The following is a 22,875-nucleotide window of genomic DNA, read 5'->3' as shown; positions in this document are numbered from 1 at the left end:
TCCTTATTGGATTTATCAGTGACAATTTTATATTTATGGCCTCCAGTTTTGGACTCCCAAACGAGTGGAAATATCTCCCTTCTTTTCTTGAAAGCGCTGTCTCCTACCTGGGCACAGTTCCACAGATGACAGGAACTCTTCGGTACTTCACCCAAGTAGCAGCCCTTCATGTGCAAGTCCAGAATGTGAGTGTTGGTTTGTTGTTCCACCACCAGAGGTATCACAGTTAAGTCCAGTCTTGTCCTTGCCTGATGCACTTCTACCAGGACCACATTGGGTATTAAATGGTTTTAGATAAAGTAACCTAGAATATTGCTTCAGAGTAAGCAAGGACAAAGATGGCATAAATACAGTTAGTCAGAAGTAAATTTGAAACCAATCTTATGGAGAACTTTTTTTACTCCAAGTGGGAGAAATGTTAGGAATAATCTTCCATACTGGATTGGAGACAGATGTATTAGGGGTGTTCTAGATACAGCTGGATGGGAATATAGGACAGCCAGGGAAAAAAGAAAAAAAACTTGTATTTATATAGCACCTTTCACAAACTCAGGATGTCCCAAAGCGCTTTACAGCCAATGAAGTACTTTTGAAGTGTAGTCAATGTTGAAATGTAGGGAAACAGCAGCCTTTTTACACATAGTAAGATCCAACAAACAATTATATGATAATGATTGCATAATCGTCAGTGATTTTGGTTGAGGGATAAATGAGGGATGGGCTTTGACAGGTGAATACTGTTTGTCACCTTTGACTTGGCTGCTCAATTTTTAAATGGAATGGGATCTTTTAACAACCACTTGAGCCGGCAGATGGGGCCTTTGTTTAACGTCTCATCTGAAAACCATCACCTCCAACAGTGCAGCACTCCCTCAGTCTAACCTCTTATATTAAAGTCTCAGTCATGGCAGCATGACCTGATTGCATTGTGCTTCCTTGTTTATGTGTACAGTAAGAACATAAGAAATAGGAACAGGAGAAGACCCTACGGCCCCTTGAGCTTGCTCTGCCATTCAGTGCAATCATGGCTGATTTTCTGCCTCAACTCCACTTTCCTGCCCACTCCCCATATATCCCTTGATTCCTTGAGATACCAAAAATCTGTCTATCTCAGCCTTAACACACCCTCTGGGGTAGAGAATTCCGAAGATCCACAACCCTTTGAGTGAAGAGATTTCTCCTCATCTCAGTCCTAAATGATCAACCCCTTGCCTGAGGCTGTGCCCCTGTGCTCTCGATTCCCCAGCCAAGGGAAACAACCTCTCAGCGTCTACCCTGTCAAGCCTCATCAGAATTTTGTACGTTTAAATAAGATCACCTCTCATTCTTCTAAACTCCAGAGAGTATAGACCCAATTTACTCAGCCTCTTATCATAGGACAACCCTCTCATCCCAGGAACCAATCTAGTGAACCTCCACTGTACTGCCTCCAATGCAAGTATAACCTTCTTCAAATATGGAGACCAAAACTGCTCACAATGCTCCGAGTGGTGTCTTACCAAGGCCCCGTACAATTGTACAAAAATATTCTGTTCTTCTTTTCTTACTACCAAAGTGAATAACCTCACATTTCCCCACATTATACTCTATCTGCCAATTTGTTTCCCATTCGTTAAACCTGTCCATGTCTCTTTGCAGCCTCTTTGTGTCATACAAACATCCGAATTAGGAGTAGGAATTGGCCACTCAACCCCTCGAGCCTGCTCGATTGCAACCGCGACTCCACATTCCCGCCTATCTCCAATAACCTTGCACCCCCTTGCTTATCAAGAATCTATCTACCTCTGCCTTAAAAATATTCAAAGACTCTGCTTCCACTGCCTTTTAAGGAAGAGAATTCCAAAGACTCACGACCCTCTGAGAGAAAAAATTCTCCTCATCTCTGGCTTAAATAGGCAATCCCTTATTTTTAAATAGTGACACCTAGTTTTAAATTTTCCCACAAGAGGAAACATCCTTTCCACATCCACCCTGTCAAGACCCCTCAGAATCTTATATGTTTCAATCATACTCTTCTAAATTCCAGCGGATACAAACCTAGACTGTCCAACCTTTCCTCGTAAGACAACTCACCCATTCCAGGTATTAGTCTAGTAAACCTTCTCTGAACAGCTTCCAACACATTTATATCCTTCCTTAAATAAGGAGACCAATATTGTACACAATACTCCAGATATGGTCTCACCAATGCCCTGTATAACTGAAGCATAACCTCCCTACTTTTGTATTCAATTCTCCTTGCAAGAAACAATAACATTTTATTAGCTTTCCTAATTACTTGCTGGATCTGCGTACTAACCTTTTGCTATTCATGCGCTAGGACACCCAGATCCCTCTGCATCTTAGAACTCTGCAACTCTTCATAACTTACTTTCCTACCTATCTTTGTCATAAGCAAATTTAGCGGCACAGTGGCACTGTGGTTAGCACCGCAGCCTCACAGCTCCAGTGACCCGGGTTCAATTCTGGGTACTGCCTGTGAGGAGTTTGCAAGTTCTCCCTGTGTCTGCATGGGTTTCCTCCGGGTGCTCCGGTTTCCTCCCACATGCCAAGTCTTTGGCTTGCTGGTTGATAGGTAAATTGGCCATTATAAATTGCCCCTCGTATAGGTAGGTGGTAGGGAAATATAGGGACAGGTGGGGATGTGGTAGGAATAGTATAAATGGGTGGTTGATGGTCGGCGCAGACTCGGTGGGCCGAAGGGCTTGTTTCAGTGCTGTATCTCTAAACTAAACTAAACTAAACTAAACTAAACAACCATACCTTTGGTCCCTTTATCCAAGTCATTTATATAAACTGTAAAAAAAGTTGAGGCCCCAGCACTGATTTGTGCTGCACACCACTTGTTACATCTTGCCAACCAGAAAATGACCCATTTATGCCTACTCTCTTTTTCCTGTTAGCTCGCCAATCTTCTATCCATGCCAATATGTTACCCCCTACACCATGAGCTTTTATTTTCCACAAATAACCTTTGATGTGGCATCTTAACAAATGCCTTCTGGAAATTATCCAAAGAATTTTAGTTGAGAGAGTTGCAGCCTCTCCATCTGGTACATCCACCATTTCCCCTTTATCCACAGCACATGTTACTTCCTCAAAGAACTCTAATAAATTGGTTAAACATGATTTCTCTTTCACAAAACCATGTTGACTCTGCCTGATTATCTTGAATTTTTCTAAGTGCCCTGCTATAACGTCTTTAAGAATACCTTATAACATTTTCCCTAAGACAAATGTTAAGCTAACAGCCCTGTAGGTTCCTGCTTGCTGTCTCCTTCCCTCCTCACAGCTTACATTCCCACCTAGCTTTGTGTTTTCAGCAAGTGTAGATACATTACTCTTGGTCTCTTCATTTAATATAGATTATATATTAATGTAATTCCATCTTCGCTGCCTCCGGAGAATACTTGGCATCAGGTGGCAGGACTGTATCTCCAACACAGACGTCCTCGAGGCGGCCAACATCCCCAGCTTATACACACTACAGAGTCAGTGGCGCTTGAGATGGCTTGGCCATGTGAGCCGCATGGAAGATGGCAGGCTCCCCAAAGACACATTGTACAGCGAGCTCGCCACTGGTATCAGACCCACCGGCCGTCCATGTCTCCGCTTTAAAGACGTCTGCAAACGCGACATGAAGTCCTGTGACATTGATCACAAGTCGTGGGAGTCAGTTGCCAGCGTTCGCCAGAGCTGGCAGGCAGCCATAAAGGCGGGGCTAAAGTGTGGCGAGTCGAAGAGACTTAGTAGTTGGCAGGAAAAAAGACAGAAGCGCAAGGGGAGAGCCAAACTGTGTAACAGCCCCGACAAACACATTTTTCTGCAGCACCTGTGGAAGAGCCTGTCACTCTAGAATTGGCCTTTATAGCCACTCCAGGCGCTGCTCCACACACCACTGACCACCTCCAGGCGCTTACCCATTGTCTCTCGAGATAAGGAGGCCAAAGAAGAATATTAATGTAGATTGTAAGTAGCTGAGGCCCCAGCACTCCACTAATTATAGCCTGCCAACTTGAAAATGCCCTGTTTATCCTTACTTTGTGCTTTCTGTCCACTAAATAATCCTTTATCCATGCTCATATATTACCCCCAACTCCATGCATCCTTATCTTGCACAATAGCCTTTTGGAAATCCAAGTATATCACATTTATTGGTTCCCCCTTATTTATTGGTTCCCCCTTAGCAGAGGGATTGAATTTAAGAGCCGTGAGGTGATGATGCAGCTGTACAGGACCTTGGTAAGGCCTCATTTGGAGTACTGTGTGCAGTTCTGGTCGCCTCATTTTAGGAAGGATGTGGAAGCCTTGGAGAGGGTGCAGAGGAGATTTACCAGGATGTTGCCTGGAATGGAGAATAAGTCTTACGAGGAAAGGCTGAACATTCTAGGCCTCTTCTCATTAGAACGGAGAAGGATGAGGGGTGACATGATAGAGGTTTATAAGATGATCAGGGGAATAGATAGGGTAGACAGTCAGAAACTTTTTCCCCGGGTGGAGCAAAGCGTTACAAGGGGTCATAAATTTAAGGTGAAGGGTGGGAGATATAAGGGGGATGTCAGGGGAAGGTTCTTTACCCAGAGAGTGGTCGGGGCATGGAATGCCTTGCCTGGGGAAGTTGTTGAGTCAGAAACTTTAGGGACTTTCAAACGGCTTTTAGATAGGTATATGGATAAAGGAGAATGATGGGGTATAGATTAAATTGTCCTTGACAGAGGACAAAGGATCGGCACAACATCGTGGGCCGAAGGGCCTGTTCTGTGCTGTATTTTTCTATGTTCTATGTTCTATGTACCCTACTAGTTACATCCTCAAAAATCTCTAATAAATTTGTGATTTCTGTTTTGTAAAACGGTGTTGATTTTGTCTCATCATTAATTTTCTAAGTGCATTGTTAAGGCTTCCTTAATAGTAGATTCCAACATTTTCCCTACAACTGATGTCAGGCTAACTGGCCTGTAGATCCCTGTTTTCTCTCTCCCTCTTTTCTAGGGTTGAAGAATGGGCTTTAACTGGCCAAACACTGTTTCCCATCCTTGACTTTGCTCCAGTTTTTATATTAATATAGATAAGGAGACTTGGTAGTTGGCGGGGGGGGGGGGCGGGGGCGCAGGGGGAGAGCCGGCTGTGCGGCAGCCCCGACGGACGGGTTTCTCTGCGGCGCCTGTGGAGGAGCCTGTCACTCCGGAGTTGGCCTTTGTGGCCGCTCCGGGCGCTGCTTCGCGGGCCGCTGGCCACCTCCAGGCGCATATCCATTGTCTCTCGAGATAAGGAGGCCCAAAAGAAAAGAAAAGAAAGAAGATAAGGAATGAGAAGCCTGGCTGATTTTCTTTTCTCCTCCCTCCCTAGTCCAGAAGCACTGAGACCCATTGTACCACCTTAATTACCACACAGCAGAAAAATTCCAGGAGAAAAGGGAAAAAATTTGCAGGGCAGGGGAGTGGGACTAGTTGATCTTGAAGAGAGCCAACAAAGACATGACAGGCCAAAGGGCCTCCTTCTGTGCTATAACTATTCGATGATTCTATTTTATGATTCCAGGAGTAAATAACATCTGCTGAAGGCATTTTGCTTAAATCTGTATATAGGTTAATGCTGATGAGGGGTTACATTTGAAGTGCCTGTTTAGTTACCATGGTGAGGGTAACATAAACAAGGACATGTGGGCCTCCAGTAGGTATCCAAGAACTGAAGGACTTCACACAAAGTATTCACCAATAAAGCAATTCTCGCTGCTTGCTCCATTTATGTATTATATTTTACAATGACCACCTAAAGTACAATAAATAATATTGAATTTTTAAAACAGAATTTATGTAAGTTGCCCATTTTTCAAGTCAATTCCATTTCACCATTCTATAGAGTCCTCAACTTAATCTGTAAATAGAGTCCAGGTTTTCAAAAGCTGGAAGTCCTTTAGGTTTGAATATCATTTTTGCAGGATTAGGTTAAGGCTTCTATAAGATGAAAGTACAGTTCTTACTGGGATAACTTTCAGTGATAACACACAAAATTGATCTTCTGTTTCCTGTCAGTCAACTCAAATCAAAAGCAATGACTAATCAAGATGTAGAAAACAATAAGGAGGAAAAAGTACTTAACCAGGCTTTGTGGCTGATAGATGATGTAGTTTGACTTTCAAATCCCACACTGTATTTAGCCACTGTTACCCTGCTTTGTTTGGAACATGCATTCGCTCAACAGACAAAAGAAAGACTTGCATTTCTATAGTACCTTTGACAACCTCCAAGCACTTCACAGCCAATGAAATACTTTTTGAAGTATAGTCAATGTTGTAATGTAGGAAACCCAACAGCCAATTTTCACATAGCAATCTCCCACAAACAGCAATGTGATCATGACCAGATAATCTGTTTTTGTGATGTTGATTGAGGGATAAATATTGACCAGGACACCGGGGAGAACATCCTGCTCTACTGTGAAATAGCATGGGATATTTTAACATCCACTTGAGAGGGCAGTCGGGGCCTTGGTTTAACATCTCATACAGAAGACAACACCTCTAACAGTGCAGCACTGCCTCAGTCAAATCTTTCATATTACAGTCCAAGTCATGGTAGAGTGATTGATTGCACTACGCTCCCCTGTTTATGTGTATAAGTAGAGTTAGTCTCCATGCATAGAGAGCCCAATACATCTGTGCATGATCAAATGACCAATTGGGCATTGGACATCCACAAAATAATACTTAGTCCTATAGCAGTCCAACAGTGGATGGGCAGCTCTGGAGTGGCAAAGTGGTCAACTTCCTTGCACCCAGCGAATTGGTTGGAAGATTCCTGAGAACGGAGCTAGGTCAGCAGACTTTGGCAGATTTTTACCCACATGACATGCGTCAGTTTTCTGCAACTTTACCAGCAGAAAACCTATAACTCAAGGTTGTCGAGTGCTTTCATTCTGGTTAACATGATTTCAACAGTTAGATCCTGTTCCTTAGCTGTTTGGTTCCCTGGAGCAGGAGATGATGTTATAAGGAATAAGTTACTGGAATTCTGGAAACCAGCAAGTGAATTATTGGAGTTGCCACCTAATTGCATGGTTCAGACTGTACCTGGGAGTGGTTCATAAACGTTAATTGGACACTGCAAAAAGCCCTGTAACACACTCCCTGTCATTTTATTTATTTGTTTAGAGATACAGCACTGAAACAGGCCCTTTGACCCACTGAGTCTGTGCCAACCAACAACCACCCATTTATACTAATCCTACATTAACCCCAAATTCTCTACCACATCCCCACCATTCTCCTACCACCTACCTACACTAGGGGCAATTTACAATGGCCAATTTACCTATTAACCTGCAAGTCTTTGGCTGTGGGAGGAAACCAGAGCACCCGGCGGAAACCCACGCAGGCACAGGGAGAACTTGCAAACTCCGCACAGGAACTCTGTACAGAACTTAACGCTAACTTGTATTTATAGCTCACCTTATCAGAAATATCTCAAAGCACTTTATGTGCAACAAATTACTTTGAAGTGCTGTAGTGCAGTGGTAGTTATCTAGGCAAAAACAGTGGCCACTGTGCATACAGCTAAATCCCACAAACAGTGCTGGACTGAATGAATTGACTGTCAGTATTTTCTGGTGTTATGCATTGAGAGAGGCATGTTTCCCAGAACATCCTGTCCTCCATCACAAAGAACAAAGAACAAAGAAAATTACAGCACAGGAACAGGCCCTTCGGCCCTCCAAGCCTGCGCCGATCCAGATCCTCTATCTAAACATGTCGCCTATTTTCTAAGGGTCTGTATCTCTTTGCTTCCTGCCCATTCATGTATCTGTCTAGATACATCTTAAAAGACGCCATCGTGCCTGCATCTACCACCTCCGCTGGCAACGCGTTCCAGGCACCCACCACCCTCTGCGTAAAGAACTTTCCACGCATATCCCCCCTAAACCTTTCCCCTTTCACTTTGAACTCGTGTCCTCTAGTAATTGAATCCCCCACTCTGGGAAAAAGCCTCTTGCTATCCACCCTGTCTATACCTCTCATGATTTTGTACACCTCAATCAGGTCCCCCCTCAACCTCCGTCTTTCTAATGAAAATAATCCTAATCTACTCAACCTCTCTTCATAGCTAGCGCCCTCCATACCAGGCAACATCCTGGTGAACCTCCTCTGCACCCTCTCCAAAGCATCCACATCCTTTTGGTAATGTGGTGACCAGAACTGCACGCAGTATTCCAAATGTGGCCGAACCAAAGTCCTATACAACTGTAACATGACCTGCCAACTCTTGTACTCAATACCCCGTCCGATGAAGGAAAGCATGCCGTATGCCTTCTTGACCACTCTATTTACCTGCGTTGCCACCTTCAGGGAACAGTGGACCTGAACACCCAAATCTCTCTGGACATCAATTTTCCCCAGGACTTTTCCTGTATAGTTCACTCTTGAATTAGATCTTCCAAAATGCATCACCTCGCATTTGCCCTGATTGAACTCCATCTGCCATTTCTCTGCCCAACTCTCCAATCTATCTATATTCTGCTGTATTCTCTGACAGTCCCCTTCACTATCTGCTACTCCACCAATCTTAGTGTCGTCTGCAAACTTGCTAACCAGTCCACCTATACTTTCCTCCAAATCATTAATGTATATCACAAACAACAGTGGTCCCAGCACGGATCCCTGTGGAACACCACTGGTCACACGTCTCCATTTTGAGAAACTCCCTTCTACTGCTACTCTCTGTCTCCTGTTGCCCAGCCAGTTCTTTATCCATCTAGCTAGTACACCTTGGACCCCATGCGCCTTCACTTTCTCCATCAGCCTGCCATGGGGAACCTTATCAAATGCCTTACTGAAGTCCATGTATATGACATCGACAGCCCTTCCCTCATCAATCAACTTTGTCACTTCCTCAAAGAATTCTATTAAGTTGGTAAGACATGACCTTCCCTGCACAAAACCATGTTGCCTATCACCGATAAGCCCATTTTCTTCCAAATGGGAATAGATCCTATCCCTCAGTATCTTCTCCAGCAGCTTCCCTACCACTGACGTCAGGCTCACCTGTTTATAATTACCTGGATTATCCCTGCTACCCTTCTTAAACAAGGGGACAACATTAGCAATTACATAGTACTGTGGGACCTTTAACATCCAGCTGGATATCAGGACCATTGGTATCTTGGTTGAAAGTGTTATCCATGTCCGCCATGATTCAGTGGGTCACTCTCTCTGCTCCGAAGGGACTTGAGCAAATAATCCAGGTTGACACTGCCAGTGCAGTACTGACAGAGTGCTGCACTGCTAAAGGTGCTGTCTTTCGCTGAACGTAAAATGATTCCTTAATATTTTGAAGAAGAGCAGGAGAGTTCTCCCCAGTGTCCTGGCCAATGTTTATCTCTCAACTAACACTACCAGAAAACTAACTGTCTGTTCTTTATCACACTGCTGTTTGTAGGAGCTTGCTGTGCACAAATTGGCTGCCCTGTTTCCTACATTACAACATGTCTACACTTCAAAAGTACTTCATTGGCTGTAAAGCACTTTGTGCCATCCTGAGTTGTGAAAGGCACTATATAAATGCAAATGTTTCTTTCTCATTCGAAGAATTTTAGTTGAGAGAGTTGCAGCCTGTCCATCTGGCGATGGTCACAGAATCCCCTTTGTGTAAGGGTGCTGGAGGTCTAACCAGGGAATAGAGTGCAATGGATTACAGGGCGATACTCTGCTATTAATGTATTCGTACAGGTTTATTATTTACAGAAAATGCTGGAAATGCTAAGCAGGTCTGGCTGCATCTGTGGAGGGGGAGTAAGAGTTAACTTTTCAGGTCGATGACCTTTTGTCAGAACTGAACCCCAGTATTTCCAGCATTTTCAGTTTTTATTTCAGGTTTCCAGCATCTGCAGTATTTTGCTTTTGTATTAGGCTCATTACTTAGATGAGCAAATCAACCATTGTATTTGAAAGATTAATTTTCAAAAAACTGATGCAGACATGGATGTTGTTATTAATAAACCTTTCACTATAGTTTCCTTAAAACCATAGCTTAAAAATTAATGTGCTGATATCAGCCTCTGAAAGCTTAACGTGTTGTAATGTTAGCCTCGGGGTCATTCCTCAAGTTATAAGTTCACAAGTCTGCCAGTAGACCATGATATATTTATACTTTGCAGCAGTTTTCCCTGAGCAGTGCCTTACTTAAGCAGAGAACGACTGCAGAATTCCAAGGTGCAGAGGGATCTAGGTGTTCCAGTGCAGCTGTCACGAAAAGTTAGTGTGCAGGTACAGCAGGTAATAAAGAAGGCTAGTGGAATGCTATCCTTTATTACAAGAGGAATTGAAAATGAAAGTATGTTATACTTCAGTTATACAGGGCATTGGTGAGACCACATCTCGAATACTGTGTACTGTTTTGCTTCCTTATTTACGGAAGGATGTGAATGTGTTGGAGGCGGTTCAGAGGAGGTTTACTAGATTGATACCTGGAATGAGCGGGTTGTCTTATGAGGAAAGGTTCAACAGACTGGGCTTATTTTCGCTGGAGTTTAAAAGAGTGAGAGGAGACTTGATTGAAGTTTATAAGATCCTGAACAGTCTTGACAAGGTGGATGTGGAAAGGATGTTTCCTTTTGTGGGTGAGTCCAGAACTAGGGAGCACTGTTTTAAAATTAGGGGGTCACCCTTTTAGGACAGAGATGGGGAGAAATTTCTTCTCTGAGGGTTGTGTGACTTTGGAACTCTCTGCCTCAAAAGCTGGTGGAGACGGGGGTCATTGAATATTTTTAAGGCGGAGGTAGATAGATTCTTGTTAGGCAAGGGAATCTCAGGTTATCGGTAGTAGATGGGAGTGTGGAATTCAAAGTACAAACATATAAGCCATGATCTTATTGAATAACAGAGCGGGCTTGAGAGGCCAAATGGCCTATTTCTGCTCCTAATTTGTATGTTCGTATGCCTCTATTATCATGCAGGTTTCCAGTGAAAGTATTGGCCTTGGTGTCTATTAAGTGAGTAGCAATTAAAGAAAATAAACATGAAAAGCACAGTGAGCTATCTCCAGGTTGGAGATGGGTGGCAGAACAGGTAGGGTTTCTATTCCTGATGGTCTGGGCATCCATCTTTCGGATGAGACATTAAACAGAGGCCCTGTCTGATGTCTTAGGTTGATGTAAAAGATCCCAAGGCAGTATTTCATAGAAGTGTGGGGGAGTTCTCCCTGATGTACTGGACTCCAGGTGTGATCTCACCAAAGCTCTGTACAGTTATTGCAAGACTTCCTTCTGTTGTGCAGCAGTCCCATACCCCAACAAGAATCAGCTGTTTCAGGACAGATGGGGAGAATATTTCTTTGTAAAAATCTTTCCAAATTATAATGTAATTCTCTGCTGCTAAAGCTTTTACATAGCAACAGGAGGAGGCCATTCAGCACCTCAAGCATGTTCTGTCACTCAATTAGATCATGGTTGATCCATCTCTTAACTCCATCTTGCCCACCTTGGTCCCAATGCCCTGAATACCCTTACTGAAAAAAAATCTATCAATCTCAGTTTTGAAATTTTTCATTGACCCCCATCCTCAACAGATTCTTTTTACAAACTTGCTATTGAACAGATAAAGCCCCTCTGGTCCATCCAGCATGTCCCACATAATTGTGATACCTATCACAATATATAAACTCTCCATCCCACCCAAAACCATGTGATTTCCTGGGAGAAGCGAGAAACTAGATATAAACGCAGCTTTTTGAGGGAGAGAGCTCCAGATTTCCGCCACCCTTTGTGTGAAGGAGTGCTTCCTGACATCCTGAATGGCCGAGCTCTAATTTTAAGATTGTGTCCCCTTGTTCAGCACACACCCACCAGAGGAAATAGTTCCTCTCCATTTACCCAATCAGTATTTTATTAGCAATCCCTTTCCTGAGGTGAACTAAAAAGCATGTGAAAAACAGAATATTAAATGTGCCTGACCTGAATCCGCTCTCTCTCTCTCTCTCTCTCTCTCGCTCTGCTCCTGTTAATCCTGCTTTGTGTTGTGCTCAGCTAATTTCTGGGCCCACCCAGTGATTGTAAATTTTTTGAATTTGTAAACCATAGTTAGTGCATTTACAATTAGTTTGAACCCTGTCGCCTCTGCAATTCAGTGTCCTAATTTCTGTTGTAAACAGCAATATGTTCTTTAACCTAAACTAGCCAGACAAGATGGGGGTTGGTGGACCGGCCAGCAGGTATTTACTTGGAGATAAAGCCTGCTTATACAGCACAATCGCTTATGGCTCAGGTTACGCAGGTCTGAAAGGAGAGTTTTTTTTGGTGTTGTAATTACATTTTGTCAAAGCTGTGCACTTAGGTAACCTCGGATTTATGTTTGTTCCATGTTTAAGCTTCAGCTGCTGCTAATATAGAGAGCACCCTGACAGCTGGGAACATCGCTAGAAAAATTGTTCAGTTTATCAGGAATAGCCAGGGCATAAAAAGGGGAATTTGTGTCAGGGATTCAGAAGGCTGTTTGAGAGTTTTTTGGGCTAAACCAGAATCCACTCACATGAGTTCAACATAACTTGCATTTATGTAGTGATTTTAATGCAGTAAAATGTCCAAGGTGCTTCACAAATGGAAGTAGGTAAAGGGAAGGGACAGCAAGTCATCGAGGAGGAGTTGAGCAGAGGTGACGAAATGTTTGTTTAAAAAGATGGGGTTGAGATGATTTGGGGTTAAAGGCGGAAAGGGATCGGGGCTTAAAAAAGCAAGAAAGGAAGAAGCATTTATGTAGCACCTTTCATGACCTCAGGACCTCCCAGAGCACTTCACAGACAATGAAATACTTTTGAAGTACTATAATGCAGAAGAGAGAGTAGGACAGAGGCAGTTGAAAGCTATGCCACTCATGGTGGGACAAGGGGGGAAAGAGTCAAAGGACTGTAGAGTTCAGGATGTGGTGGTGTAGTGGTAATGTCACTGGACTAGTAATCCAGAGCCCAGGCCAATGGGTTCAAATCCCACCACGTCAGATGGTGAAATTTTAATTCAATTACTAAAGCTAGTCTAATGATGTCCATGAAACCATTGTCAATTGTTATAAAAACCTATCTGGTTCACTAATATCCTTTAGGGAAGTAAATCTGCTGTCCTTACCTGGTCTGGCCTACATATGAGGCACTCGGTTCATGGGCAATTAGGGATGGGCAATAAATGCTGGCCTAGTCAGCGATGCCCACATCCCACAAAATTAATTTTTAAAAATGCGAAGTATGGTGGAAAAGCTCAGAACAGGGGTGGTGAGGCCATGGATAGATTGAGGATACGGATATTCAATTCAGTGTGTTGGACAGGGAGCCAGTATTGGTCAGTACGGATGGAGGTGATGGGAAACGGAACTTTGTGCGGCTGAGTTTTAATGTAAGAATCACCCGTTTGTTTATACTATTCTCCATTTCCCTCCGCCCCCCCCCTTCATTGCTGGGGTGTAGGATCTCCTCACCTCACCCTCACCTCCCCTCACCCAAATGACCATTCTTCCTCTGTGAGCCTTTACAGTTTTGGGCCATTGGGGAAGGGGATGGGGTATCACCCCCAAGTCCAGTCCTGCCCTCACACTTTCTATCCAGAGTCACTGCACACTAATCGGGAGCAGAAACCCTGCTGAGCTTTTAGAATCATTGAATGGTTACAGCACAGAAGGAGGCCATTCAGTCCATTGTGTCTGTGCCTACTCCCTGCAAGAGGAACTCACCTGGTCCCACTCTCCTGCTTTTTCCTGGTAGCCCTGCAAATTTTTTCTCTTCAGATAATTATCCAGTTCTCTTTTGAAGGCCTTGATTGAACCTGCCTCCGCCACACTCTCAGGCAGTGCATTCCAGATCCTAACCACTCGCTGCAAAAAAATGTTTTTCCTCATGTCACTGTTGCTTCTTTTACCAATCACCGGTGTCCTCTGGTTCTGGCTCCTTCTCCCAATTTGGAACAGTTTCTTCCTATCTACTCTGTCCAGACCACTCATGATTTTGATCACCTCTATCAAATCTCCTCTTAATCTTCTCTTCTCCAAGGAGAACAGACCCAGCTTCTCCAAACTATCCACATAACTGAAGTTTTTCATTCCTGGAACCATTCTCATGAATTTTTTCTGCATTCTCTCTAATGCCATAACATCCTTCCTAAAGTGTGATGCCCAGAACTGGTCACAGTACTTCAGTTGAGGCCGAAACAGTGTTTTATACAGGTTTAGCATAACATCCTTGCTCTTTTACTCAATGCTCATTGAAAATAGAAGCAGGAGTAGGCCATTCGGCCCTTCACGCCTGCTCCGCCATTCATTATGATCATGGCTGATCATCCGATTCAGTAACCTGTTCCTGCTTTTGCCCCGTACCCTTTGATCCCTTTAGACCCAAGAGCTATATCTAACTCCTTCTTGAAAACATACAATGTTTTGGCCTCAACTGCTTTCTGTGGTAGCGAATTCCACAGGCTCACCACTCTCTGGGTGAAGAAATTTCTCCTCATCTCAGTTCTGAAAGGTTTACCCCATATCCTTAGACTATGACCCCTGGTTCTGGACTCCCCCACCATCGGGAACATCCTTCCTACATCTGTCCTGTCAAGTCCTGTTAGAATTTTATAGGTTTCTATGAGATCCCCCCTCACTCTTCTGAACTCCAGCGAATATAATCCCAACCGACTCAATCTCTCCTCATACGTCAGTCCCGCCATCCCAGGAATCAGTCTGGTAAACCTTTGCTGCACTCCCTCTATAGCAAGAACATCCTTCCTCAGATAAGGAGACCAAAACTGCACACAGTATTCCAGGTGTGGCCTCACAAAGACCCTGTATAATTGCAACAAGACATCCCTGCTCCTGCACTCGAATCCTCTCGCTATGGAGACCAACATACCATTTGCCTTTTTTACCGCCTGTTGCACCTGCATGCTTACCTTCAGCGACTGGTGTTCGAGAACACCCAGGTCTCGCTGCATATTCCCCTCTCTCAGTTTATAACCGTTCAGATAATAATCTGCCTTCCTGTTTTTGCTACCAAAGTGGATAACCTCACATATATGTACATTATTCTGCATCTGCCATGCATTAGCCCACTCACTCAACTTGTCCAAATCACCCTGAAGCCTCTCTGCATCCTCCTCACAACTCACCCTCCCACTCAGTTTTGTGTCATCTGCAAATTTGGAAATATTACATTTAATTCCCTCATCTAAATCATTAATATATATTGTGAATGGCTGGGGTCCTAGCACCAATCCCTGCGGTACCCCACTAGTCACTGCCTGCCATTCGGAAAATGACTCGTTTATCCCTATCCTTTATTTCCTGTCTGCCAACCAATTTTCTATCCATCGCAATACACTATCCCTAATTCCATGCACTTTAATTTTACACTCTAATCTCTTATGTGGGACTTTGCCGAAAGCCTTCTGAAAGTCCAAATAAACCACATCCACTGGTTCCCCCTCATCAACTCTGCTAGTTACATCCTCGAAGAATTCTAGTAGATTTGTCAAGCATGATTTCCCTTTCCTAAATCCATGCTGACTCTGCCCAATTCTACCACTAAGTGATCTGCTATAAAATCTTTGATAATGGACTCTAGAATTTTCCCTACTACCGACGTCAGGCTGACTGGTCTATAATTCCCTGCTTTCTCTCTACCTCCCTTTTTAAATCGTGGGGTTACATTAGCTACCCTCCAATCTGTAGGAACTGTTCCAAAGTCTATAGAATCTTGGAAGATGACCACCAATGCATCCACTATTTCTAGGGCCACTTCCTTAAGTACTCTGGGATGCATACCATCAGGCCCTGGGAATTTAGCGGCCTTCAGTCCCATCAATTTCACCAACACCATTTCTCTACTAATACTGATTTCTTTCAGTTCCTCTCTCTCAAAAAGCCATGTGTTCCCCAACATTTCTGGTATGATATTTGTGTCCTCCTTTGTGAAGACAGACCCAAAGTATGCATTTAGTTGGTCAGCCATTTCTTTGTTCCCCATAATAAATTCCCCTGTTTCTGACTGTAAGGGACCTACATTTGTCTTCACCAATCATTTTCTCTTCACATACCTATAGAAACTTTTACAGTCAGTTTTTATGTTCCCCGCAAGCTTGCTCTCGTATTCTATTTTCCCCTTCTTAATCAATCCCTTGGTCCTCCTTTGCTGAATTCTAAACTGCTCCCAATCCTCAGGTCTGTTGTTCTTTCTGGCAAATTTATATGCCTCTTCCTTGGATCTAATTTATAAGGTCCAGGATCCCGTATGCTTTATTAACTGTCTTCCCAACCTGCCCTGCAACATGAATGATTTATGCACATATGCCCTCTGCTCCTGCACCCCATTTAGAATTGTACTCTTTAATTTATATTGCCTCTCCTCATTCTTCCTACCAAAATGAATCACCTCACACTTTTCTGCATTAAATTTCATCTGTCACTTGTCCGCCCATTCCACCAGCCTGTCTATGTCCTTTTGAAGTTTATCACTCTCCTCACAGTTCACAATACTTCCAAGTTTTGTGTCATTCCCACATTTTGAAATTGTGCCCCGTATACCCAAGTCTAAGTCATTAATATATATCAAGAAAATCAGGGGTCCTAACACTGACCCCTGAGGAATCCCACTATATACCTTCCTCCAGTCCGATAAACAACTGTTCACAGCTACTCTCTGTTTCCTGTCACTCAGTCAATTTCGCATCCATGTCACTACTGTCCCTTTTATTCCATGAGCTCTAACTTTGCTGACAAGCCTGTTACATGGCATTTTATCAAGTGTCTTTTTAAAGTCCGTGTACATGACATCAACCACATTACTCTCATCAGCCCTTTCTGTTACCTCATCAAAAAACACAAGCAAGTTAGTTAAGCACAATTTGCCCTTAACAAATCCTTGCTGGCTTTCCTTAACTAATTCACATTTATCCAAGTGACAAATAGTTTTGTCCCAAATTATCGTTTCTAAAAGCTTTCCCACCACCAAGTTAAAATGACTGGCCTGTAGTTGCTGGGCTTGTCCCTGCAGCCTTTTTTTGAACAAGGATGTAACGTTTGCAATTCTCCAGTCCTCTGGCACCACACCTGTACCTAAGGAGGATAGGAAGATTAGGGCCTGTGCCTCCGCAATTTCCACCCTAACTTCCCTAGGTATCCTTGGATGCATCTCATCTGGTCCTGGTGTCTTATCGACTTTAAGTACAGCCAACCTATCTATTACCTGCTGTTTATCAATTTTTAGCCCAGCCATTGTCTCAATTACCTCCTCTTTCACCATGACTTGGGCAGCATCTTCTTCCTTAGTGAAGACAGATGCAAAGTACTCATTTAGTATCTCAGCCATGCCCCTGTTCCTTGTGTAAATCTTCTTTTGGTCCCTGATTGACCCCACTCCTTTCACCATCATTTCAGTATTTATATGCCTATCGAAGACTTTTATGTTCCTTTTTATGTTAACCGCAAGTCTCTTCTCGTTCTCTCGCTTTGCTTCTCTTATTTGTTTTTTCACTTCTCCTCTGAACCTTCTGTATTCAGCCTGGTTCTCAGTTGTATCATCCACCTGACAACTGTTATATGCACCCTTATTTTCTCTCCTCTATGAACCAAGAGCGCTGATGCCAGTTGCTGTGTTCTAATTGTTGCTTTGGTTGTCATCAGCTAAGCATTATCCTGGAAATTAAATGTGAAACCTACAGGTCTTCATTGGCACAAAACCTTCCGGTACATTTACTCAAAAGCCATGGTGAGGAGCCCAGGTGTCCCTACTCAATGAAAGCAGAAAGAAAGATTTACGTTATGTGGAGAGACTGGAGAAGCTGGGGTTTTCTCCTTAGAGCGAGAAAGATTAAGGGGAGATTTGGTAGAGGTGTTCAAAATCATGAAGGGTTTTGATAGAGTAAATATGGAGAAACTGTTTCCACTGGCAGAAGGATTGTTTAGCGGAGAACACAGATTTGAGGAGATTGGCAAAAGAACCAGAGGCGTGACACGAGAATTTGTTTTATGCAGTGACTTACGATCTGGAATGCGCAGCCTGAAAGGGTGGTGGAAGCAGATTCAATAATAACTTTCAAAAAGGCATTTGGATAAATACTGAAAGGAGAAAGAGCAGTGGAGTGGGACTAACTGGGTCACTCTCTCAAAGAGCTGACACAGGCACAATGGGCAGAATGGCTTCCTTCAGTCTGTAGCATTCTGTGATTCTTTGATTTGCATTTACATATCGACTTTCACGACCTCATGATGACCCAAAGTGCTTTCCAGCCACTGAAGTACATTTGAAGTGTAGTCACTGTTATATAGGGAAATGTAACAGCCAATGTGACACAACAAGTTCCCACAAACAGCAGTGAGATAATGACCGGATCATCAGTTTTAAGTGTTAGTTGGGGGATAATTATTAGCCAGGACACCAGGGAGTACTCCCCTGCTGTTCTTTGAATAGTGGCATGGGATCCTTTACAGTCACCTGAGAGGGCAGATGATGCCTTGGTTTAATGTCTCACTCAAAAAAATAGTGCTCCAACAGAGCAACACTTCCTCAATACTGCACTGGAGTGTTAGCCTAGATGATGTGCTAAGGTCTCTAGAGTGGGTCTTGAACCTACAATTCCTGACTTCGAGGTGAGAGTGCTGAAACTTTTTTTGGCTGAAGTGGTAGATAGGTTCTGCACTCTCTCTAAAGCCATTCATCACCCAGACTTCAAGGAGCTATGGAAAGGCATCCGATCCCCCATCTGAAGCCATTCCACCCCTGCACCTCCCCCCCCAACATCCCCCAAGGTGAGACCTTTGCTTGACTGTTTTTAATGGCACACTGTCCATGGAGCACCAATCCCCTATCCCTCCTGAACTGCTTGACTCACCTCAGTACTGCCTCTGATGTTCCTACACACCGGCTGCAAGAGACTCGCACACAGTTAATAATGTGGAGTCTGTTTTATCTGTTTAGATCACATCCTGTCTGGAATTAGAGCAGACAGAATTAATCTTAAACTTCCTGCCAGGGGGAGGATATAACTGAAACACAGCAACACACAACCAAGTTCAGTGTGCAGTTAAACAAAGCTAGGGCCTGTTTTTCAAGCTTGTTTTAAAAAAGGGAGTTTTTTTTCCTGATAGGTAAAATGTTTATTTTTTTTCTTTCCTGAATTACAGCACAGCAACTTAAGGTGCCGATTCTTGGTGAAATACAGATTCAAGGTGCCCACATGTCCACTCAGCAGCTACCACCTACAATTACCCAGTGTCTTTAACGAGCTAAGATGCTTCGCCGAGCAGCTAGGACAGTTAGTGGGGAGATTTTTTTTATTCATTCGTGGGATGTGGGCGTCGGTGGCTAGGCCACCATTTATTGCCCATCCCTAATTGCCCTTGAGAAGGTGGTAGTGAGCTGCCTTCTTGAACCGCTGTAGTCCATGTGAGGTAGGTAGACCCACAGTGCTGTTAGGAAGGGAGTTCCAGGATTTTGACCCAGCGACAGTGAAGGAACAGCAATATAGTTCCAAGTCAGGATGGTGTGTGACTTGGAGGGGAACTTGCAGGTGATGGTGTTCCCATGCATTTGCTGCCCTTGTCCTTCTAGTTGGTAGAGGTTGCAGGTTTGGAAGGTGCTGTCTAAGGAACCTTGGTGCGTTGCTGCAGTGAATCTTGTAGATGGTACACAATGCTGCCACTGTGCGTCAGTGGTGGAGGGAGTGAATGTTTGTGGATGAGGCGCCAATCAAGCGGGCTGTTTTGTCCTGGATGGTGATCAGCTTCTTGAGTGTTGTTGGAACTGCACCCATCCAGGCAAGCAGAGAATATTCCATCACACTGCTGACTTGTGCCTTGTAGATGGTGGACAGGCTTTGGGGAGTCAGGAGGTGAGTTACTCGCCGCAGGATTCCTAACCTCTGACCTGCTCTTGTAGCCATGGTATTTATATGGCTACTCCAGTTCAGTTTCTGGTCAATGGTAACCCCTCGGATGTTTTTAGTGGGGGATTCAGCAATGGTAATGCCATTGAATGTCATGGGGAGATGGTTAGATTCTCTCTTGTTGGAGATGGTCATTGCTTGGCACTTGTGTGGCGCAACTGTTACTTGCCACTTGTCAGCACAAGCCTGGCAATTGTCCAGGTCTTGCTGCATTTCTACACGGACTGCTGCAGTATTTGAGGAGTCACGAATGGTGCTGAACATTGTGCAATCATCAGCGAACATCCCCACTTCTGACCTTATGATTGAAGGAAGGTCATTGATGAAGCAGCTGAAGCTGGTTGGGCCTAGGACACTACCCTGAGGAACTCCTGCAGTGATGTCCTGGCGCTCAGAAAATTGACCTCCGACAACCACAACCATCTTCCTTTGCGCTAAGTATGACTCCAACCAGCAGAGAGTTTTCCCCCTGGTTCCCATTGACTTCAATTTTGCTAGGGCTTGATGCCATACTTGGTCAAATGTTGCGTTGATGTCAAGGGCAGTCACTCTCGCCTCACCAAAAGCAGAGTCATAAAGGCAGGTTTTCGGGACGAAGCTCTTTGTGATGAGGAAAGGGGTTTAGAGAGACATGTCAATGGTCTAATGAGTGTCAGCAGGTTAATTAACCATTTGGGGGAAGAGCGAGTCAGGTACACTTTTCTTCTATAGGTCATTGGATAGTGACCACTGATTTTCCAGAATCTCGCCCAGAAATGCTTGACGCTAAATATAGCAACCCAGCTGAGACCAAACAACTGTACACGTCTAGTACGCAGTGGGTAGGAACATGGGAGCAGGAGGAGGCCATTCATCCCTTCAGATCTCTTCTGCCACTTCATTAGATCATGGCTGATCTGTATCTTCACTTCATCGACTTGCCTTAGTTCCCTTCTATCCCTTAGTACCTTCACCAATGTTCCTTCTAACTTCTGAAACAAAAACAAAAAATGCTGGAAATACTCAGCAGGTCAGGCAGCATCTGTGAAGAGAAAAACAGAGTTAACGTTTCAGATCTGTGCCCTTTCATCAGCTGCCTGACCTGCTGAGTATCTGTTTTTGTTCCAGATTTCCTGCATCCACAGTATTTTGCTTTTGTTCCCTCTAACTTCTGTTTTCTGAGCGCATCCAGCTTGTTGCACTGCATGGTCCCTTTAAGATTAACGCACAGCCATGCATGCATGCATCTAAATGGGAAGGTTGCTTGTTTGTGACCTGTTTCGGCACAGCTTAGAGAGAACATTGACCCTTACCCAACAACAATCTGTCAGTCTCACTTTAGAAATTTTTAATTGACCTAGCCTTTTGGGGGAGAGAGTTCCAGATTTCCACTGCCCTTTCTGTGAAGAAATGCATCCTGACATCACCCCTGAATGGCCTAGCTCTAACTGTAAGGTTATTCCTCCTTGTTCTGGTCCTCCCACCAGAGGATATAATTTTATACTGGTAAATGGGAACAATTCACTTCTGGCTGGTACTGTACGGCTCGTGTGGCTCAGTGTCAATTCCTGGATATGTACAGTACAATATGGGTAAAGTGGAACGATTCACTTCATAGTAATGGATTAACCCTGGGGCCTTTGCTGTTAGGGGAGTGTCTGTCAGCCTTTCAACTGTGCTTTTAAAAGGCGATTCTGCAGTCACTGGAGGTAACCCGCCTTGAATGCATTTTGTTTATTATTTTACACTCTGTTGCATTATCTCCTTTTTTTAAATAGGATTGGGTTGAAACCCAATAATATCAGTAATGTGTTTCCTCCTACACACCTTCTAAATCAGGTTGAGTACACAGAGACTGAAAGCCTGGATGGCTGCTGGATGAATAGGTAGCCTGTCAGAAACAGGAGTGCTGCTGCTTTAAACAAGTAACACCCTGTCTAGAAATCTTTCGGGGCTTTTCCAGTAAAAGTGTCAGCCACAGTGCCTGTTAAATGAGCAAAAACAAAAGAAAATGAAAATTAAAACCACAACAGAGAGAAGAGGAGAGGCCAGTGAGGCAACATCTGGTGTAACAGTAAGCTTGCAGGCTGAATGCATGGCCTGGGTGCTGTGAGCCAATTTTAGGAAGACTGCAACTAGCCTCAGCGTCCCTCCATGGCCTCACTCCTCCCTATCTCTATAATCTCCTGGAGCCCCACAACTCTGCAAGATCTCTGCATCCTCCAGTTCTGACCTCTTGCACATCCCCAATTTTAATCACTCCACCATTGGTGGACGTGCCTTCAGCTGTCGAGGCCCTAAACTCTGGAATTCCCCCCTAAATCACTCCATCGCTCTCTCTTCCTTTAAGTTGCTCCTTAAAACCTACTTCTTTGACCAAGCTTTTGGTCACCTGTCCAATATCTCTTTATGTGGCTCGATGTAGAATTTTGTCCGATAATGATCTTCTGAAGTTCCTTGGGACATTTACTACATTAATGGTGTGGTGTAAATGCAGGTTGTTGTTGTAAATCGTTGCAGCAGGGAGAGGGATAAATTAGACAGGCACACTTGCCCTGATCATTATCCAGTGACACTTACTGGAAAGTGCATGTGTCAGGACAAATTCCAGCTGGGATCTGAAGCTCCCCAACAGTCAAATAGGCTGCTGGTACACAATCCTCGATTTTCCAATCAGGGTTAAAATAATGCTAACAGTACCGAAAGTCCAAGCCTCGTTGACTCGGGTAAGACATGAGAATGGCTACTTAAATGAAGTGCAGGAGGGCAGATAGTGCGTGTGGAACCATACCCCAGAGAGAATCAGCCAACATCTTTAGGAGGTCCAAAGAGACTTAGGGTGCATGTACTTGGATTATTAAAATGCCACAGACAGGTACAAAAAAAATGATCAAAAAAGCTAATGGAATGCTCGCCTTTACATCTAGCGGACTAGAATACAAAGGGGTAGAAGTTATGAGACAGCTATACAAAGTCTTAGTTAGTCCACACCTTAGG

The 22,875-nt window shown here is 43.9% G+C and overlaps 2 protein-coding genes across 7 annotated transcripts in view; one reads left to right on the top strand and one right to left on the bottom strand.

The window, feature by feature from the left end:
* LOC137348236 (sorting nexin-11-like) overlaps positions 1-22,875 on the top strand; it is a 128,080-nt gene that overhangs the window by 85,515 nt on the left and 19,690 nt on the right. The window lies entirely within an intron of this gene.
* Positions 1-22,875, bottom strand: part of LOC137348235 (uncharacterized protein C17orf113-like) — a 74,926-nt gene that overhangs the window by 43,869 nt on the left and 8,182 nt on the right. For 3 of the 5 annotated variants that reach the window (XM_068013614.1, XM_068013619.1, XM_068013615.1), the window contains exon 2: positions 108-315. The gene's annotated coding sequence lies outside the window, so the exon portion shown is untranslated. Of the gene's footprint in view, positions 1-107; positions 316-18,846; positions 18,906-22,875 lie in introns of those variants that run through there. The other 2 variants (XM_068013616.1, XM_068013617.1) reach the window with 2 other exon arrangements.

Source organism: Heterodontus francisci, chromosome 33, assembly GCF_036365525.1.
Source record: "Heterodontus francisci isolate sHetFra1 chromosome 33, sHetFra1.hap1, whole genome shotgun sequence".
Classification (NCBI taxonomy): Eukaryota; Metazoa; Chordata; class Chondrichthyes; order Heterodontiformes; family Heterodontidae; genus Heterodontus; species Heterodontus francisci.
This window is presented reverse-complemented; position numbering and strand designations above follow the sequence as displayed.